Source organism: Balaenoptera acutorostrata, chromosome 14, assembly GCF_949987535.1.
Source record: "Balaenoptera acutorostrata chromosome 14, mBalAcu1.1, whole genome shotgun sequence".
In the NCBI taxonomy this organism is placed as follows: domain Eukaryota; kingdom Metazoa; phylum Chordata; class Mammalia; order Artiodactyla; family Balaenopteridae; genus Balaenoptera; species Balaenoptera acutorostrata.
The window spans coordinates 50,077,379-50,097,342 of NC_080077.1; the positions used below are offsets into that span (position 1 = coordinate 50,077,379).

The window sequence follows — 19,964 nt, forward strand, 5'->3', positions numbered from 1 at the left end:
AGCCCCGCACCGTAACAAAGAGGGGGCTCGCTGCAACTAGAGAAAGCCCTGTGCAGCAACGAAGATCCAATGCAGCTAAAAAAGAAAAAAAAATATTTCATATGGTACATCAAGATGTTTCTAACACTTAAAAGTGTTGAACTAGAGACCTATAGTTTAGTAAATGTGGTTTGACTTCTCATTTATTGAGAATAAAATCCACCTGTATCCACAATGTGTTAATAACAGAGAAGTGCTTAAAAATAGTAGCCTAAAACCTTTTCTCTTATAGCATTTAGAAACAAAGCACCAAAATTTATAAAAATAAACTACATTACTTTTTAAGGGCAAAATTCATGAATTCATATATCAGGACATAAAAGAAAGTTTGTTTGTTTGTGTTTATTTGTCCTTGAAGCTATAACATGAAGTTTAATATCAGCCTACATTTTATACACATTTTGTCTTTTTAAAAACATTTAAAAAATTTATTTTATTTATTTATTTTTGGCTGCATTGGGTCTTTTTTGCTGCACGTTGACTTTCTCTGGTTGCGGTGAGCGGGCGGGGGCTACTCTTCACTGCGGTGCGCGGGCTTGTCATTGTAGTCGCTTCTCTTGTTGCGGAGCATGGGCTCTAGGCACGTGGGCTTTAGTAGTTGTGGCATGCAGCCTCAGTAGTTGTGGTGTGTGGGCACAGTAGCTGTGGCTTGTGGGCTCTAGAGTGCTGGCTCAGTAGTTGTGGCGCACGGGCTTAGTTGCTCCGTGGCATGTGGGATCTTCCCCCACCAGGGATCAAACCTGTGTCCCCTGTATTGGCAGACGGATTCTTAATCACTGCACCACCGGGGAAGCCCAAGCATTTTGTCTTAAAAACAAGAACACGCCAAAGATTTTTAAAAATCAACAAACTATGCTTTTTTTTTTTTAACACGATGAATTTAAAGTAAATTAAACAGCATATTTCTCTTGTGAAATGGGAAATGTTTCCTTTTCTGTGAAGAGGGATTCGCTAGCCTAACAATCCAAGCTACTTTCCCCTATGCCTCTTAGCTAAGGTAAGTAATTTGATTAATGAATTTGGGGGAAGAAACCAGGTTTGTGTATCCCACTCAGTTCCATTCTCCTGAGAGCTGGCAGCCTCTAGGTGTATCCTGACTAATGTCATATGGGGAAAGGGGCTGGTCTCTTCAAGTGTAGCCTGTGGTTTTTCAGCATTACCTGTGACAAGACAGGCAAATATGCCTACATTGGAGTTCAGAATTAGGAAGCCCTCATGCCCACAGATGTAAGCCATATTCTCTAATATCCGCTTTTATTATTAATAAAGAGGATAACTTGGTTCTTCACATACCTACTCTGTCTTATCTCTCAATTCAGATCGCAGGTGGGGAAGAGGGGTAATGCTTACTGGGTTCCCTCAGACACAAACATGTGTGTGATCGATATTATTAAACAATATTAAAATGAACTGACATTATTTTTAATAATAGTTCTAAAGTATTTTATATTTGAAATCAGCTCTTCATCACGGACCATAATAAAATCGTGAAATAATTTTTTAAATTTCTAAGGAGTGATAAGATTACATATTTCTATGAAAGGGATAGTCAAAAAAATCATAAGCAAAGCTAAGGGCGATTAGGATTCAGGAGCCCATTTCCTCTATACTTTAGTTTCCCAAACATCCCTAGAATCTGGGCCACTTGTCAGATTTGCAGATTATCAGGTGTCTACCCTGGACATCCTGATTCATTGAGTCTTGACTGGGGCCCAGGAATCTGTTGCTAACAATGTCTTTGATATGCCTCACCATTTGGGGAACTTGGAAAAACATTGTCTTTCACCAGAAATAATGAAGAAAACATGTTTTATTATAGCTGTGCATGAAAATTTAGGATGAAATTTAGCTTTGTATTATGACATCCAATAAATAAATTTGGGCTTGGGGAATTCCCTGGCGGTCCAGTGGTTAGGACTCTGCACTCTCATTACCAGGGCCTGGGTTTGATCCCTGGTCAGGGAACTAAAATCCCCTCATGGCATGGCCAAAAAAAAAGAAAAAGAAATTTGGGCTTGTTTTCCTAATACTTCCAAATAGATTACTTAAGAGAAATATTACAAAATTAAGCACAATATAAAATAAAGAAAAAAACTATCAAGATTTCTGGCTCACATAATTTGCTCACAAAATGATAGGTACTGTAGCATTTGAATTCAAATCCTAGCACTGCCACTTTCCAGGTAAGTGACCTCATGCGAGTTACTTAAGCTCTGTATTCCTCAGCTTCCTCATCTGCAAAATGAAGATTAAATGAAATAATTAAAGCCTTCACAGTATATAAAATGAATAATTATTTGTTGTACATCTTATTAAACCTTGTTTTAATTAATTGATATAGTTAATACATGTAAAGCCCTTAGAAGGGTGCCTGCACATAGTAAGTTATTATTACATAAAGTAATATTGAGATAATAATGACCTTTATTTCTATGATGATTTATGTTTTAAATCCATCTTCATATAAATATCCTTTCATTTGCTCCTTCCATTAATCCTGTGAGGTAGGTGTTATTAGCCCTTTTTTATTAAGGAGGAAATTGAGGCTTAGAGAGGTGAAAAATTTACTCAAAACTTCACAATGGGGAAGTTTTCCCTGGTGGTCCAGTGGTTAAGACTCTGCTCTCCCAATGCAGGGGGCATGGGTTTGATCCCTGGTCAGGGAAATAAGATCCCGTGGCCAAAAAAAAAAAAAAAAAAAAAAGAAACTTCACAATGTATTAGTTGAGCCCTAATTAGAAGGCTGAATTTGCAGGATTTCATGAGGTGGATCTGTTTGTCATATGAAGGCCAGGACACAGGGAATATTTCATAACTGTTTGCAGGATACATCCTTTGTCAGATCTGTAACAGTTCCAAATCCAAATCAAAAATAAATCAAGTACAAACTCCTTTGAGCCTGTAATTTCATTGCTTTGCCTTGTCTTTTCTTACCTAATCTTATTCATCTGATACACCTTTATCTACTCCCTCTGCATAGTCAGATCATTATGTATCTAGTTTCTGAGGCCTAATTATGATAACCATATTCTCCAAATCTAAGCTTGAGACATTTGATTTGATTGATAGTCCAATAAGGGGGTAGAATATTGAAATCAGTTTCAGCTTAGAAAATTTAGGATGTAGAGTCCTTGTAGTGATGACACTGAAACAGGAGGGAAGGGGGCAGGGCACAACCTTTAAAAGAATGACATAGCCATAGGACATGACAAAAACTGGTTAGAACTAAGTCCAAGATGGCGGAATATTCGACTTCCAGTGCACCCTGAGCCTCATCATATGCTCATTATAATACATTAGCATGCTCAACGACACACCCGCCAGCGCCATGACAGTTCCGAGGCTAACCATAAAAGGCCAAAAAGTGGGTGGTGGCCCAATTCCTGGAAATCTCTGCCCCTTCCCCCCAATAGTTGGAATAATCCTCCCACTCATTAGCCTATGAAATTACCCAGCCCATAAAAACTAACCACGCCATATTTCGGGGCCTCTCTCCTTCTGAGATTGCCCAAACTCTGTGAAGTGTGTTTCTCTCTAAATAAATCCAACTTCTTACCTATCACTTTGTCTCTCACTGAATTCTCTCTGTGACAAGACATCAAGAACCTGAGCTTCATTAAGTCCTGAGACCAGATGTGTGATCTCAATTAAAAGACCAGGTTCAAGTCCCTATCTGAGTTGCAGGGTTTCAACACTCCTTGCATTCTTTCCTGCATTCCTGGTAGTAATGTGATTTATTCCTACTCTCAGTCCTTAAAAAGTATGTCTTTATATTCACATACAATATAAAAAAAGAATAAACATATTTACATACACATTAAAAAAAAAGATTTGGAAGATACACACCAAACAGTTAACAGTGGTTACTTCTGGGGAATGAAATTTCCAGTCTGGGTACTAATTTTTTATATTAGATACCTTTTTATTAGATAAATGGCTTTACAATGATCATATGTTTCCTCTGCATTTCAAAAACTACTTTGAATATTTAAAAAATCAATCACAAATAGAACTTAAACCAGGATGTCTTCTTTTCAAATCACTGCTCAGTCTAGGTTTCAGTCAACTAATCAAGCAAGCTGTTAGTTGCTAATCAAGCAAACTAATCTCAGCTGCTCCGGTTTGAATGTTGAATTCAGACTCACAAGTCAGAACCTTTATATTGATAAATTTTGCCCAACTTGGTGTTATGTTCCATCTTCCTTGCTCTAAAACTCTTAGAATCCATTCCCACAAGTTTCCCAGTTTCCTATTAATACACGTTTGCATATCTCTTCGGAACACTGTGCGCTTTCCCCCTTAAGGCATCCTGGGAGCTAACTGGCTTCTGGAGGCAGAAAGGAAGGTGGGGGTGGGTCTTCAGGAGATTAGGCATCCCCTAGAGCAGGGGTCCCCAACCCGTGGGCCACGGACCCATAGCAGTCCGTGGCCTGTTAGGAACTGGGCTGCACAGCAGGAGGTGAGTGGCGGACAAGCGATCGAAGCTTCATCTGTATTTACAGCTGCTCCCCATCGCTCTCATTACCTTCTGAGCTCTGCCTCCTGTCAGCATTATGGTGAGTTGTATAATTATTTCATTATATATTACAATGTAATAATAATAGAAATAAAGTGCGCAATAAATGTAATGCACTTGAATCATCCTGAAACCACCCCCACCCCACCCCGTCCATGGAAAAACTGTCTTCCACGAAACCAGTCCCTGGTGCCAAAAAGGTTGGGGACTGCTGCCCTAGAGCAAGATTACTGCCTTAGGCAAGGTTTGATAGATCCTTAAACTCAGGCAGGGAAGGAGGTTCTGTCTTCACCTGCAAGGCAGGTGCAGGGACATTTGAAGGTACAAGATTCCCAGTTTTGTCTGAGCCCATCCAAATATCCCCAACTCAAGTCTCAAGAATTTCCCTCCTTCCCAACTAATATTCTAATCTTAACATAAAAGACTTGGTGAGGTTGTGTATTCTGTTGTAATTCTATCTGCAAAATTAAATTTGGGGCCTTGTCTGCCAGGCAGTTGCGAGATCAATTCTTTTAAGGTTATCATAGAATTTCTCTGGTTCTCTACCTATTCCTTGAGCTCAGAGCTCAACACCCTGACATTTTCTTTTTTTTATTTTTTATTAAGAGTTTTTTTTTTTTTTTTAACTTTGGGTTTATTTATTTATTTATTTATCCATCTATGGCTGTGTTGGGTCTTCGTTTCCGCGCGAGAGCCCTCTCCAGTCGCGGCAAGCGGGGGCCACTCTTCATCGCGGTGCGTAGGCCTCTCACTATCGCGGCCTCTCCCGCTGCAGAGCACAGGCTCCAGACGCGCAGGCTCAGCAATCGCGGCTCACAGGCCCAGTCGCTCCGCGGCATGTGGGACCCTCCCAGACCAGGGCTCGAACCCGTGTTCCCTGCATTGGCAGGCAGACTCCCAACCACTGCGCCACCAGGGAAGCCCCCTGACATTTTCTTATTCTTACTGAATATTCTTTTTTATTTTTGGCTGCGTTGGGTCTTCGTTGCTGCACGCGGGCTTTCTTTAGTTGCGGCGAGCAGGGTCTACTCTTCGTTGCGGTGCTCGGGCTTCTTATTGCGGTGGCTTCTCTGGTTGCAAAACACAGGCTCTAGGCACATCGGCTTCAGTAGTTGCAGCACGCGGGCTCAGTAGTTGTGGCTCACGGGCTCTAGAGCGCAGGCTCAGTAGCTGTGGCACAGGGCTTAGTTGCCCTGCAGCATGTGGGATCTTCCTGGACCAAGGATCGAACCCATGTCCCCTGCATTCTTAACCACTGCGCCACCAGGGAAGTCCTGAATATTCTTTTATTCTCCAGTACAACTAAAAGAAATCTCACCTTGTGGTCATCTTTAATACTATACTAGGCTAGCCCATACTTGAATTCTCAAAGCCTTGCTTTTCTTGGACCCTTCATCCCAAACAGATTACATTTTAAGGAATCATGTCGTTGTCCCATCCTGTAATGCTTAGTTTTATGTGTTAGTTTGGCTAGGTTATAGCACCTAGTTATTCAATCAAACACTAACCCAGATGTTGCTATTAGGAATTTTGTAGGTGGGATAGGATTAATTTCTGTTGTCTTTGACTTTAAGGAGATTATCCTCTATTATTGTTATTAATTAGATGATTATTCTCATCCAGTCAGTTCAATGGCCTTAAGAAAACACCTAAGGAAGACATTCCATCTAATGGGCAGTAGCTTCAGTTTCTGCCTGAGTTCCTAGCTTGAGGGCCTGCCCTACAGACTTCAGTCTTGCCTAGCCAGCCCCCAAGATTGCTTAAGGTAACAATTCTTTGCAATATACATATTTATATATATATATATGTATGAGAGAAACAGTACATATATGTATATGTTATATATATGATGGGTTCTGTTTGTCTGGTAGAACCCTGACTGATACACATGCCATGGATTCAGGGCCAGCTACATAATTTGCTTGGCCCAGTACAAAATGAAAACATGAGAACCCTTGTTCAAAAAGCAGGAAACAAGTGCTATTAAAGGTACTAAAATATAAAACTTTTTCCTTTAAAAATTTTTTATTATTTATAAAACATACAGAGGTGAGTCACAACATAAACTTACTAAAAACTGATTTTTGTGTCATAATGTTTAATAAATAATACTTTATTAATGTGATATCTTGATTGATCATAAGATTTTTCTGGCTTGCTTGTCTGCAAATTCATCATGGTAGGCCATCATGATACTTTTAGCAACTTCATTTTCAATCAATGTAATTGAAAGCTACACCAGGTGGTCTTGGTAAATGCCAGATGGCAAATAATTTTTGATAATTTTAAAATTTGAAAAGGACTTTTCTGCTGATGCAACTGTTACTGGAGCTATTAAGAGTATTTTATAGAAAAAAAGGCATTATACAGACTATGAAAACATTGGGCTAAGTTTCTGATAAATTATTTTGAAATATATCTTTTAATTTGTATAGAGCTAATAATTCAGATGGAATAATTTTTCTAAAAAGACAACTCTGCATATACATCAGTTTCATTTAAGCCTGAATTTCATTGTAAATGAAAATTTATGCAATGGAATTTTAATGTTTCCTCTGACATTTCCTGTAATTGTAACAGTCATAAGAAATTGAAAGTGGTTTTCTGATTTGTATAAATTCAAGATGGCTGTCTATGCATTCTATAATTGTCTTCAATTAAAAGAAAAAATTAATTTAAAATTGTCTTCTTTCTTAATAATTTGTTCACCTGAAGCTTTGTATGAAAACAGTGTTCTTTTCTGTTAAATGTGACAATGTTTAAATTCAGTTTTTATTTGTAAACTCTTGGAATTGTTAAAAAAACAAAATTCAACTAAGTAAATTTAAAGATCTAACTGACTTTATTCAATGATTCATGAATTGGGCTGCATTCCATCTAACAAATAGAAAGGAGCTCCTTCCGAAGAGCTGTACAAAATGAAAGGCTTTTATAGGCAGAAGGGGGTGGGAAAAGGAAGTTTCTAGCAAAGAGTGGATGTTTCATGCCAAGTCACCTTCCTATAGGGGATGGATGGGGTCTCTAGGGCAAATTACCTTACTAGTGCTGACCAGGTAATTTGAAAGGTTACATTCCTGGGAGAGGCTGAAACTGTAGTTAGGTTAGGCATTAAATCTTGGTTTGCTCACATAGGACTTAGCACAAGTGACTCCATTTTGGGCCTGTGTTCTCTTTTTTAACAGAATCTAAACTCACTGAAGTGAGTTTAATAACTCTCATATATGTTTTATTACAATATCCATGTGTACACTTTCATTTTATAATAATTTGTAATAATTTGTTGACAGTGTTTATTGCCAGATCACTGGCAGTTTCTGTCTGGGTACTCAGGCCAGAGAGTTAGTATTTATGTAGATGCTGCCACCTCTGCTTTCTGTGCTGCTGCTACCACCATCACCAATACCAGTCTGGACCCAGACCCTGGCCCAGGCATAGGCAAGTGTGCTGGGCTGTCAGACCAGTTGCTCAACACCCAGGCTGTCTGCTATGCCCACAGGTCTGAACCTGTGTCTGCATGTGCTGCCTCCTTTCTCCCCAAGTGTATCTCCCTTACCCAAAGGACTACTTTATTGTCCTGTTGAACTTCACTTACAAAACACAAGTTCAAAGATAAAATTAAGTATAAGGCCTTTCTGAGAGTGAGGCCCAGAGGCCCATGAAGCAGCCCTGCATGTTTTACTAGTGTTCTAATTTCACTTCATTTATGCTATGCTATTGCTAGGTAAGCAATCCAATCCCCAAATTCTCTTCTTGAGAGTCTGTTCACTGAAAAAGGAATATATGATCAGTGTTTGTGAAGACTGGGTCTTGTAGGAAATAGACGTCAAGAAGGAATTAGGAGCACAATAGATTTATTTAGGGCAATGTCTGTGAAAGATAAAAGGAGGGGGAACAGGAGTAGACAGGGAAAACCTTCAGACCCAGTGATTCCTTTAGAAATCAAGTAGCCTTAATCTAGATATTATAAAAATATTAAACTAAATTTTTTAAAAAAACCCTTAATTAAAGAAAATTAAAATAAGGTTTTCTAATTTTTTTTTTAATTTCAAAAGAACTTTCAGGCATAAATAGTCACGTTTCAATGTAAATTTATAAAATTCATTTCAGAACGTCTCATAAAACTTTAAAAAACATTTTAGGGGCTTCCCTGGTGGCGCAGTGGTTGAGAATCTGCCTGCCAATGCAGGGGACACGGGTTCGAGCCCTGGTCTGGGAAGATCCCACATGCCGCGGAGCAACTAGGCCCGTGAGGCACAACTACTGAGCCTGCGCATATGGAGCCTGTGCCCCGCAACGAGAGGCCGTGACAGTGAAAGGCCCGCGCACCGCGATGAAGAGTGGCCCCCGCTTGTCACAACTAGAGAAAGCCCTCGCATAGAAACGAAGACCCAACACAGCCAAAATAAATAAATTAATTAAAAAAAAAACATTTTAAGTTCAAATATAAAAGCAGATAGATAACTTATGAATTAAAAAAATACCTCTGCAAGAATATACAATGGAGAAAAGACAGTCTCTTCAGCAAGTAGTATCGGGAAAGCTGGACAGCCGATGTAAATCAAAGAAGTTAGAACACACCCTCACACCATACACAAAAATAAACTCAAAATGGCTTAAAAACTTAAGTATAAGACATGACACCATAAATCTCCTAGAAGAGAACATAGGCAAAACATTCTCTGATATGAATTGTACCAATGTTTTCTTAGGTCAGTCTCCCAAGGCAACAGAAATGAAAGCAAAAATAAACAAAATGGGACCTAATCAAACTTATAGGCTTTTGCACAGCAAAGGAAACCATAAACAAAAATGAAAAGATAACCTTCGGACTGGGAGAAAATATTTGCAAATGATGCAACTGACAAGGGTTTAATTTCCAAAATATACAAACAGATCATACAACTCAATAACAAAAAAAACACAACCCAATCAAAAGATGGGCAGAAGAAATAAAAAGATATTTGTCCAAAGAAGACATACAGATGGCCACAAGGCACATGAAAAGATGCTCAATATCACTAATAATTAGAGAAATGCAAATCAGAACTACAATGAGGTATCACCTCACACTGGTCAGAATGGCCATCATTAAAAAGTCTACAAATAAAATATGCTGGACAGGGTGTGGAGAAAAGGGAACTCTCCTACACTGTTGGTGGGGATGTAAATTGGTGCAGCCACTATGGAAAATATTATGGAAGTTCCTTAAAAATCTAAAAACAGAGTTGCCATATGATCCTGCAATCCCACCCCTGGGCATGTATCTGGAGAAAACTCTAATTCGAAAAGATACATGCACCCCAATGTTCATAGTAGCACTATTTGCAATAGCCAAGACATGGAAGCAACCTAAATGTCCATCGACAGATGAATGGATAAAGAAGATGTGGTATAGCTTCTTCGCTGTAAAAATACCAAATGGTGGATGACGGCAGTGCTGCGGGAGGGCCCAGAGGCCCCGGGGCCCTGGAATCGGAGGCCCCAGTGTCTTCCGCAGAGGCTTTGGTAGCAGCGTCTGGGCCCGGGTCTTGGTGGGGGCAGAGACTGCAGAGCTCACGGAGGCAAGGCTGAGGACAAGGAGCCACAAGGAGTGGCTCCCCGTCACCAAGCTGGGCTGCCTGGTCAAGGACATGAAGATCAAGTCCCTGAAGATCTATCTCTTCTCTCTGTCCATCAAGGAATCTGAGATCATTGACTTTTTCTTGGGGGCATCCCTCAAGGATGAGGTTTTGAAGATTATGCCTGTGCAAAATCACACCCGTGCTGGCTAGCGGACCAGGTTCAAGGCATTTGTCGCCATTGGGAATTACAATGGACATGTTGGTTTGGGTGTCAAGTGCTGTAAGGAGGTAGCCACTGCCACCCATGAGGCCATCATTCTGGCCAAGCTCTCCATCGTCCATGTGTGGCGATGCTACTGAGGGAACAAGATCAGCCAAGCCCCATACCATCCCTTGCAGGGTGACTGGCCACTGTGGCTCTGTGCTGGTGCGCCTCATCCCTGCTCCCATGGGCAGTGGCATCATCTCAGCCCCTGTGCCCAAGGAGCTACTGATGATGGCCAGAATTAATGACTGCTACACCTCTGCCAGGAGCTGCACCACCACACTAGGCAACTTCACCAAGGCCACTTTTTTTTTTTTAATTTTTAAAAAATTTATTTATTTATTTATTTTTGGCTGCATTGGGTCTTTGCTGCTGTGCGTGGGCCTTCTCTATTTGCGGCTAGCGGGGGCCACCCTTCATTGCAGTGCACGGGCCTCTCATTGTGGTGGCTTCTCCTGCTGCAGAGCACAGGCCCCAGGCGCGAGGGCTCCAGCAGTTGTAGCATGTCGGCTCAGTAGTTGTGGCTCACGGGCCTAGTTGCTCCGCGGCATGTGGGATCTTTCCGGACCAGGGCTCGAACCCGTGTCCCCTGCATTGGCAGGCAGACTCTCAACCACTGTGCCACCAGGGAAGCCCACCTTTTTTTTTTTTTTTAAACACTTACTTATTTGGCTGTGCTGGGTCTTTTAGTTGTGGCACGCGGGATCTTTTTTGCTGCAGTACGTGGGATCTAGTTCCCTGACTAGGGATCGAACCCAGGCCCCCCTGCATTGGGAGCGCAGAGTCTTAGCCACTGGAACACCAGGGAAGTGCCTCTCTCTTTCCTTTAAAGTGCTGAAATATATTATTGGACATGTACTAAGTACTAACACTTGCTGGGCTCTTTGGCAATTATGAACGCAATTCATAACTGTAAAATACTTACAATTCATAATGGCAATTATGGTTGACTTATGCATCTCTTTAGCAAAAACTTCTTGAATTCCCACTTGGTATTAGGCAAAGTACAAGCTACCAGGAATTCCATAGTAAATAAAGTATGCTCCTCGCCATTCCCCAAAGTACTTGCAAACTAGTGGGAGATACACATACTGGTCAGCAATAGTTACTTCCCCTTCAGCCCTTGCACCCAGAACGAGACAAGAAGAGCAAGCCTGAGCCCAATCTGCAGCCTGAAGCTTGATGCAGAGCTGAGGCAACCTAGATCAGCTAAACCATAGTGGGCCTGCAGACCAGTAAGCATGAGAATAAATGCTTATTGTTGGTAAATTTATGGTGTGGTTTATTATGCAGCATATTGTAGTAAAAGTCTGGCTAATGCATATTCTGCAGTTTCTTTTTTCACCATTCTTTCTTGCATCTCAGATCCATGTGTGCTTAATTTCAGCCTAGTGTGTCCTTTAGAAGATCTTGAGTGTCTTTGAGTGGAAAATTCTCTGAGTTTACACTTGGTTAGAAAATTGTTTATCACGTGTTCTTTTTTTTTTTTTTTAGATTTATTTAAGAGTTCCTTCTCTTTCCCCCATAAAACACACACAAAACACTTCTGAAAATCAGCAAACAATCAAAGTCACCCGAAGGGTTTTTATTTTTTGAATTTTATTTATTTATTTTTTATACAGCAGGTTCTTATTACTTATCTATTTTATACATATTAGTGTATATATGTCAATCCCAATCTCCCAATTCATCCCCCCCCCATCACTTGTTCTTAAAATACAATTTTTGGGTAAATAAGTGTAAGTTGACTATTATTTGTTCTTAAAAGAATAAAGATATTCTTTTGTCTTTGACTTTAGTTGTTGCGTTAAGTCAACTATTAGTATAATTATTGTCCACTTGTAGGAAATCTCTCTTCTCCCTAGCTATTTTCATATATTCTCTTTGTCTTTGGCATTCTGAAGTTTCATTATGACATGAATAAGTATGGATTTTGACTAGGCATAGATTCTTTTTATTCTACCTAAAATTTATTGGGATTCTTGGACATGTAGATTAATGTCTATGGTAGGCAGATTAATAAACCCTCAAAGATGTCCATGTCCTAATCTTCAGAACCTATGAATATGTTAGGTTACCTGACAAAGATGGATTAAGGTTGCAGATGAAAATAAGATTGCTAATTAGATGACTTTAAAATAGAGAGATGATCTTGGATTATCCAGGTGGGCCCAATATAATCACAAAGGTCCTTCATTAGGAATGTAATAGAGAGCAAATATGAAAGCAAGATTACAAGCCATGAAAGATAGAGTAAAAAGTTGCTTTCATATTTGCTCTCTATTACATTCTGGGTAATTTCTTTAGATCTATTTCCCAGTGTACTAATTCTCTTTTCAGCTACATTTCTAATGATGTTCAACCTGTTCATTAAAATTTTCACTTCAACAATTATATATTTCATTTCTAGAGGTCTTATTTGGTTCCTTTGCAAATTGACTGGTCATTTTTTAACAACCTCTTGTTTCTTACTCAAATTTTCAACCTTATCTTTTATTTCTTTAAAGATGTTAAACATATTTATTTTATATTCTGTAACAATTCTAATATCTGAAGCTTTTCTGAAATTGCTTCTAATTCATCATACCTTTTTTTCTTGTGTTTTATAAATTGACTAAAAGCTCATGGTTCCTTTACATTATCTGTGGGAAATGTTTGAGGCCTGAGTTGAAGGGTGTTCTCTAGAGAGGATTTTCTTTTGCTTATACTAGCTGTCTATGGGTACTACCAACCTAGGACCAATTTAAAATAAAATTTCAGCATAAAGTGTTTGGGGCCACCTAGACATTAAGAACTGTGAAAGGTCTGAGATTTTACCTGCCACAGTTAGCCTGCCATAGTTGCATGGATTTTAGCAGAAGACACGCTACTCTTGTGACAGAGACTAAGGACAGGTTATTACTCAAACCAGTAACAGTAGCTAGAGTGTCAGCATTTGTGTTGGTTCCCCAAGTCCCAATTCCCACAGGGCACACAAAGCCGGCTAGGTGACATCTATACATGCAGTAGATCTCACTACAGGAAAGGAACACAGAACTTACAGAACATGGATATTTTATAATGGGCAGTAAGCATGCCTGCCTTTTTTCCCAGAGGTACGTTATGGCTATCTTCCAAGGTTGTAAGCAAATGTGTCTCCAGAGGGAGGTGCCATCATTATCCTCCAAGACTGCTCACTATATAAACTGTTGAAAAGACAGTCAGTACCTCTGCTCACAAGATGTGCAGAAACTTGACAGAGTCATGAAGAATTATCTCCTAACAAGAGGTAGTTGAATTGGGCCACAAATCTTTGCTTGTATTTGCAAATTATTTGGGTAGCTTTTCCGTCCCTTCTATCTAGAGCCAAGGTCAAGACAGGTAAGGTGTCCTAGTTTGTTTGTGAGGATCTCCTATTAGACTCCCTACCTTGGCTGGGGTCTTGGCCTTGTTTCCTGTTCCCATATCCTTCATGGCCATTAGAACTCTAGTTCAAGGTCACCAGAATTTAGAAGATACCCTCCACCCCCCCATAAAATCTTCCTTTTGTGCTTGTTTTCCTCTCCAAATTCCTGCTTTCACTTGGCTTTTGGCCTCTGAATGTTCCTTAACTTTTTGCTAGCTCAGTAATGTATTTGAACAGATGTTTCTCACGTTCTATGCAGGTTTGTGTGTGTGTGTGTGTGTGTGTGTGTGTGTGTGTGTGTGAGGGTTATTCTGTGTCTCTAATCTCCCATACTGCCACGGTGGCTGAAATGGAGGGAAGATAATAATGATTGGAGCTTTGGGTATCATGAGTCATCTGTATGAATGCTGGAGTCATCTGTATGAATGCTGGATTCATCCAGAAATCTGGCAGGCTTAGAAAAGAATATATTTAACCAACATGATTAGGAAATGAGGCTTTTTAGTTGACTAGATTTTTCCTCTAGTTATCTGAAGAATCGTCTGCTTTGGGAGTAATACCACCCCACTTAAGGCTGTTATACACAGGAAGCAAAGCCTCAGGATTCTTTAAGTTGTATATAGTCACTGCACACAGTTGTGAAACAGGAGGGAAGGGGGCAGGGCACTACCTTTAAAAGAATGACACAGCCATTGAGGATAAGACATAAACTGGTTAGAACTGATTCGGCCCAAGATGGCGGAAGATTTGACCTTCAGTAGACCTTGAGCCTCATTATATGCTCATTGTAATACATTAGCATGCTAAATGACACACCCACAGGTGCCATGACAGTTACAAGGCCGACCATGAAAGGCCAAAAAGTGGGCGGTGGCCCAATACCCACGGGGAAATCTCCGTGCCTTCTCCAAAATAGTTGGAATAATTCTCCCACTTGTTAGCCTATGAAATTACCCAGCCCATAAAAATGGCCCACACTCTTGTCTATGGAGTATCTCCCTGAATAAACCTGCTTTCCCACTTAGTTCTCAGGGAAGAGTCCCCTTGCCTGCCTGCTTGTATCCCTCACAAGGGTCCTATATTAATAAATCTACTTGCCTATCATTTTGCCTCTCACTGAATTCCTTCTGTGCTGAGACATAAAGAACCTGAGCTTCAGGACTTCCCTGGTGGCGCAGCGGTTAAGAATTCGCCTGCCAATGCAGGGGACATGGGTTCGAGCCTTGGTCTGGGAAGATCGCACGTGCCACGGAACAACTAAGCCCGTGTGCCACACTACTGAGACTGTGCTCTAGAGCCCGCAAGCCACAACTACTGAGCCTACGTGCCACAACTACTGAAGCCCACGCGCCTAGAGCCCATGCTCTGCAACAAGAGAAGCCACCGCAATGAGAAGCCTGCGCACCGCAATGAAGAGTAGCCCCCGCTCGCCACAACTAGAGAAAGCCTGCACGCAGCAACGAAGACCCAACGCAGCCAAAATATATATATATATATATTTATATATATATATATATATAATATATATATATATATATATATATATATATATATATATATATATATATATATATATATATATATATATATATAAATAAATAAAAAAAAAAAGAAAAAGAACCTGAGCTTCAGTAAGTCCGGACACCACGTGAAAAAAAAAAAAAAAAAGACGTGGGCTTGAGTCCCAGCCCGTGGGCTCAACTCCCAGTCTGACTTTTGGCTACGTTCGAATCCCATGTGAGAGGTGTGATTGGGTTTGAGTCCCATTGTGAGACTAGGTGTGAGGTTTCAGCTGCGTTCGTTGATTATTTTGTTGGCAATTTTAGAAATGCTGTGTCTGTTCAATTTCATACCTTTGCCATAGTAACTACTTAGATCGCTGTGGTGTTAACACACTCTGAGAATCTGCTACTCAGCGTGGCCCAGGATCAGCAGCAGCAGCATCAGCACCAACTGCGTGCAGTTAGAAATGCAGATGCTCAGGCCCTTCCCCAGCCCTACTGAATCCGAATCTGCATTTTAACCAGATCCTCAGGTGGTTCATCTGCACGTTAATGTTTGAGAAGTACTGCCCTAGAAAAATGCTTTCAAGGTGCAGTTGCTGATGACTCTAGCAGTAATAAAATTCAGAGCTGGTTATAATACAATGGAGAAAGCATGATTTAAAGAATCAGAATTGGAGGTCCACTCCTAAATAACAGTGTGACAGCAAATCACTTAACATATCTAAATGTAGGATCTTATTTCACAAGATTGTTAAAGGGATAAAAAGATAATGTATGTTAAAAAGTCCCTATGACAGTGCCTATCACATGGTAGGTATGCAGTAATGCTAGTTTATTTACTTTCCTTTTTCATGTCTTGCCTGGAGAGAATAAAATAACTTTTCCCTGTATCACTCAAGTGTGTAGGAGACACCATTTTTATAAATCCATGAGAAATGATAGGTATTAAAATAATGACCAGTTGTTCATGAATAGGTAAGATATAAATTATAAAAGTTTCCATAAAGAATGAAATAGTTAATGAGACACATACAGAAAAGTTTAAATTAAAATAAATTAGAATCAGTGAAAGTAGAATAGGAAAACACCTACCACATAGCCTAACGCAGTTACTATAGGCGAGTTTGAAATATTAACACTGAGCTTCCTAATCACCAAATCAAAAAGGAAAACTCAGTAAATTACATAAGGAAATTATTCCAGAGACAATTTCTTTGGTATTAAGGTCCAAAAGGAATGTATCACATAGGTCCTTTTCCAAGGAGCATTAAACAATTTAATGGGATATATTTCAAGGGTGCAATTAGAAAGTAGTTGTTAAGATAATGAAAATGTGACTTTTAAGGGGTCTATGGTTCTTTATACTTGCAGACTAAATACAGATGGAATATAGACTGAATTTTTTCTTCTTCCTTAATTACTAAAACCCAGCAGAGGCTGAAAAAAATTCTTAATAAGCTCTTTAGAAATGGATTATCTCTAATTCTTGGAAGACTTAATTTACACAATCAGAGGAATATTTCATGTATCAGTTACAGACGGGGATGCTAAAACTTCAGCCAGAATTCTTCTAATCTCTATAGAAGGCATGTAGACAACTGGAAGAAAATATTCTTCTGTACCTACCAATAGGGACCAACCCTTCATCAGCTTATAAATATTATTAACTTACTCTTCCCATGAGCTTCACTCTCAGTAAAATAAATGAAGGTGTATATAGATATTTAAAACCTCCCAACTTAAGCCAGTTGATATCTTATGTTTTATTACGATTTTAAAATGAAAATATTAGCATAGAATGCCTATGAATTCCCTAACAGTTTAAAACAAAAATGCATGATCAGAAATGTTTGGGAGATACCCTATATGAAAAATATTATGGCAAATTATCCATAGTCCATAAACTATTGTGAGGTTTTTTGTTTTTTTGTTGTTGTTTACTCCACACTATAAATGGATATCCCTTTTTATTAATACAAATTAGATCTATACCATTCTTTTAAATGGCTGCAGTGTAATCCACTGAAGGGATATGCTATTATTTATTTAACCATTATTTAAACGGTTTCTAACTTTTATCATAAAAACCATAGTCACGTTCATCTTTGTACATATAACTTTGCACACTTGCCTGATTCTTTTCTTTTTTTTCCCAGTTAAGTTAGTGCTTTATTTCTTCATTCTCCGCAGAATACTGATTCTGTAACACTGAATACAGTCTGATATGTATCATTACAACAAAACTTTCTCTTTATGAAAGATTAGCAAAAATACATCAGCAAGGATATAACTAGTGCATTTACTAAAACATATCATAATCATAAAACCAAATGATCACACACAATAATCTTCACATATGACATACCATTGATATTGTTCCTGTTCAACAAATTTTGGATTTCATCCTTATTATGTTTCAGTACTCTTATTGATTTATTTTAGGTTCAACTAATAAAGAAGTAACATTTCAGAAGTGTTAAGACTGATTAGTATCATTGCTTACGTATATTAATCACCTGCCAAAGACACTAGCTTGCCTGATTTTTTTTTAAATTGAAGTATAGTTGATTTAAATATTGTCTTAGTTTCAGGTGTACAGCACAGTGATTCAGTTTGCAGCCAAAGGGTGCAAAAAGGGGTAGTGACGTGACAGCATTGGAGAAGAGGAAGGAAAATACCAGAGGAAATGACAGAGCAAAATGAATGAAAAATATCCACACCCAGACACATCCCTATGAAAGATTATATCTTCAAGATTACAGAACAGATGCTAAACATTTCTATGGAAAAAATAGGACACTTAAAAAGGGGTAAAACAGTCTTATAACACATCTGAACTACTGAATGTTAGAAAGTAGTGGGGGTAATGCCTTCATGGTTCTGAGAAAAATTCATTTTTAGGGCTTCCCTGGTGGCGCAGTGGTTGAGAGTCTGCCTGCCAATGCAGGAAACACGGGTTCGAGCCCTGGTCTGGGAGGATCCCACATGCCGTGGAGCGACTAGGCCCGTGAGCCACAATTACTGAGCCTGCGCGTCTGGAGCCTGTGCTCCGCAACAAGAGAGGCCGCGACAGTGAGAGGCCCGCGCACCGCGATGAAGAGTGGCCCCCACTTGCAGCAATTAGAGGAAGCCCTCGCACAGAAACGAAGACCCAACACAGCCATAAATAAATAAATAAATAAATAAAATTAAAATACCATCTCATGTTCTTTAAAAAAAAAAAATTCATTTTTAACTTGGAATTGTATACCCAGACAAAAAAAATAATCAAATATAAGAATGTGGAAAGCAACCAATCTAATCCTTGCTCATTGAGGAGCTCATAGACTACCTGGGAAGAAAGACAGATAAACATGATATGCATAAGATAAGCAAAGTGCAGAGAGGTCTCACAGGATGTTACCAGTATGGATGAGGGGCACCCAACCTAGTCTGGGGGAGGGAAGAGAAGACTTCCTGAAAGAGATGATCCTGAGTTGAGCCTTAAACCATGAGGAAACAACTTAGTAAATCTCTTCAATAAATTTCCTTGACTTAGATACGGCTGTTAAGAGAAATTTTATCCATATTCAAATTTGACTTCCCCATAGCTTATAAACTGGTCATGACTAAGGGCATAAGCATTAAAAAAGTCATTACTTTGCTTACTAATCCCATCACATATGCAGTGTGATATGCAAGATTTGCAGCTCAGTGCTCCTCACGACTAACCCATTGGAAGCTGGGCGAACCAACCTTTCCTTTTTTTTAAAATAAATAAATTTATTTATTTATTTTTGGCTGCATTGGGTCTTCGTTGTTGCGTGCGGGTTTTCTCTGGTTGCGTTGAGCGGGGGCTACTCTTTCTTGTGCTGCGGGGGCTTCTTATTGCGGTGGCTTCTCTCGTTGCGGAGCACGGGCTCTAGGTGTGCGGGCTTCAGTAGTTGCAGCACACGGGCTCAGTAGTTGTGGCTCGTGGGCTCTAGAGCACAGGCTCAGTCGTTGTGGCGCACGAGTTTAGTTGCTCTGCAGCATGTGGGATCTTCCCGGACCAGGGCTTGAACCCGTGTCCCCTGCATTGGCAGGCGGATTCTTAACCACTGCACCACCAGGGAAATCCGACCTTTCCTTTTGACTTGAACAAACTGTTGAAACCATCACTTTATTCTTTCATTCTCTACCTATGTCAAATAAACTCATTTTTAAAAATGTTTAGATCAAACTTTTCAAATTCCTTACTGGCATGTGATTAGGCCTTATTAATTTCTGGGTGGTTATCATTTATTTGTTTATTTGTTTAACACCTAGGGCAGGCTGCATTCTGGTGTCAGGGAACAATTCATGCTATAGTGGGGCTCAGAAGTTTAAAGAATGAAAGGATAGGGACTTCCCTGGTGGCACAGTGGTTAAGAATCCGCCTGCCAATGCAGGGGACATGGGTTCAAGCACTGGTCCGGGAAAATTCCCACGTGCCGCGGAGCAACTAAACCCGTGCGCCACAACTACTGAGCCTGTGCTCTACAGCCCACGAGCCACAACTACTGAAGCCCGCGCGCCTAGAGCCCGTGCTGTGCAGAGAAGCCACCGCAGTGAGAAGTCCGTGCACCGCAACGAAGAGCAGCCCACGCTCGCTGCAACTAGAGAAAGCCCACGTGCAGCAACGAAGACCCAACGCAGCCAAAATAAATAAATTTTAAAAATCAAATTATTTAAA

The 19,964-nt window shown here is 39.9% G+C and overlaps 1 pseudogene; it reads left to right on the top strand.

Annotated features, from left to right (window-relative positions):
* The first annotated feature begins 9,973 nt into the window (after nt 1-9,973).
* LOC103008308 (40S ribosomal protein S2-like) lies at nt 9,974-10,717 on the top strand (annotated as a pseudogene).
* Nucleotides 10,718-19,964: the final 9,247 nt, after the last annotated feature.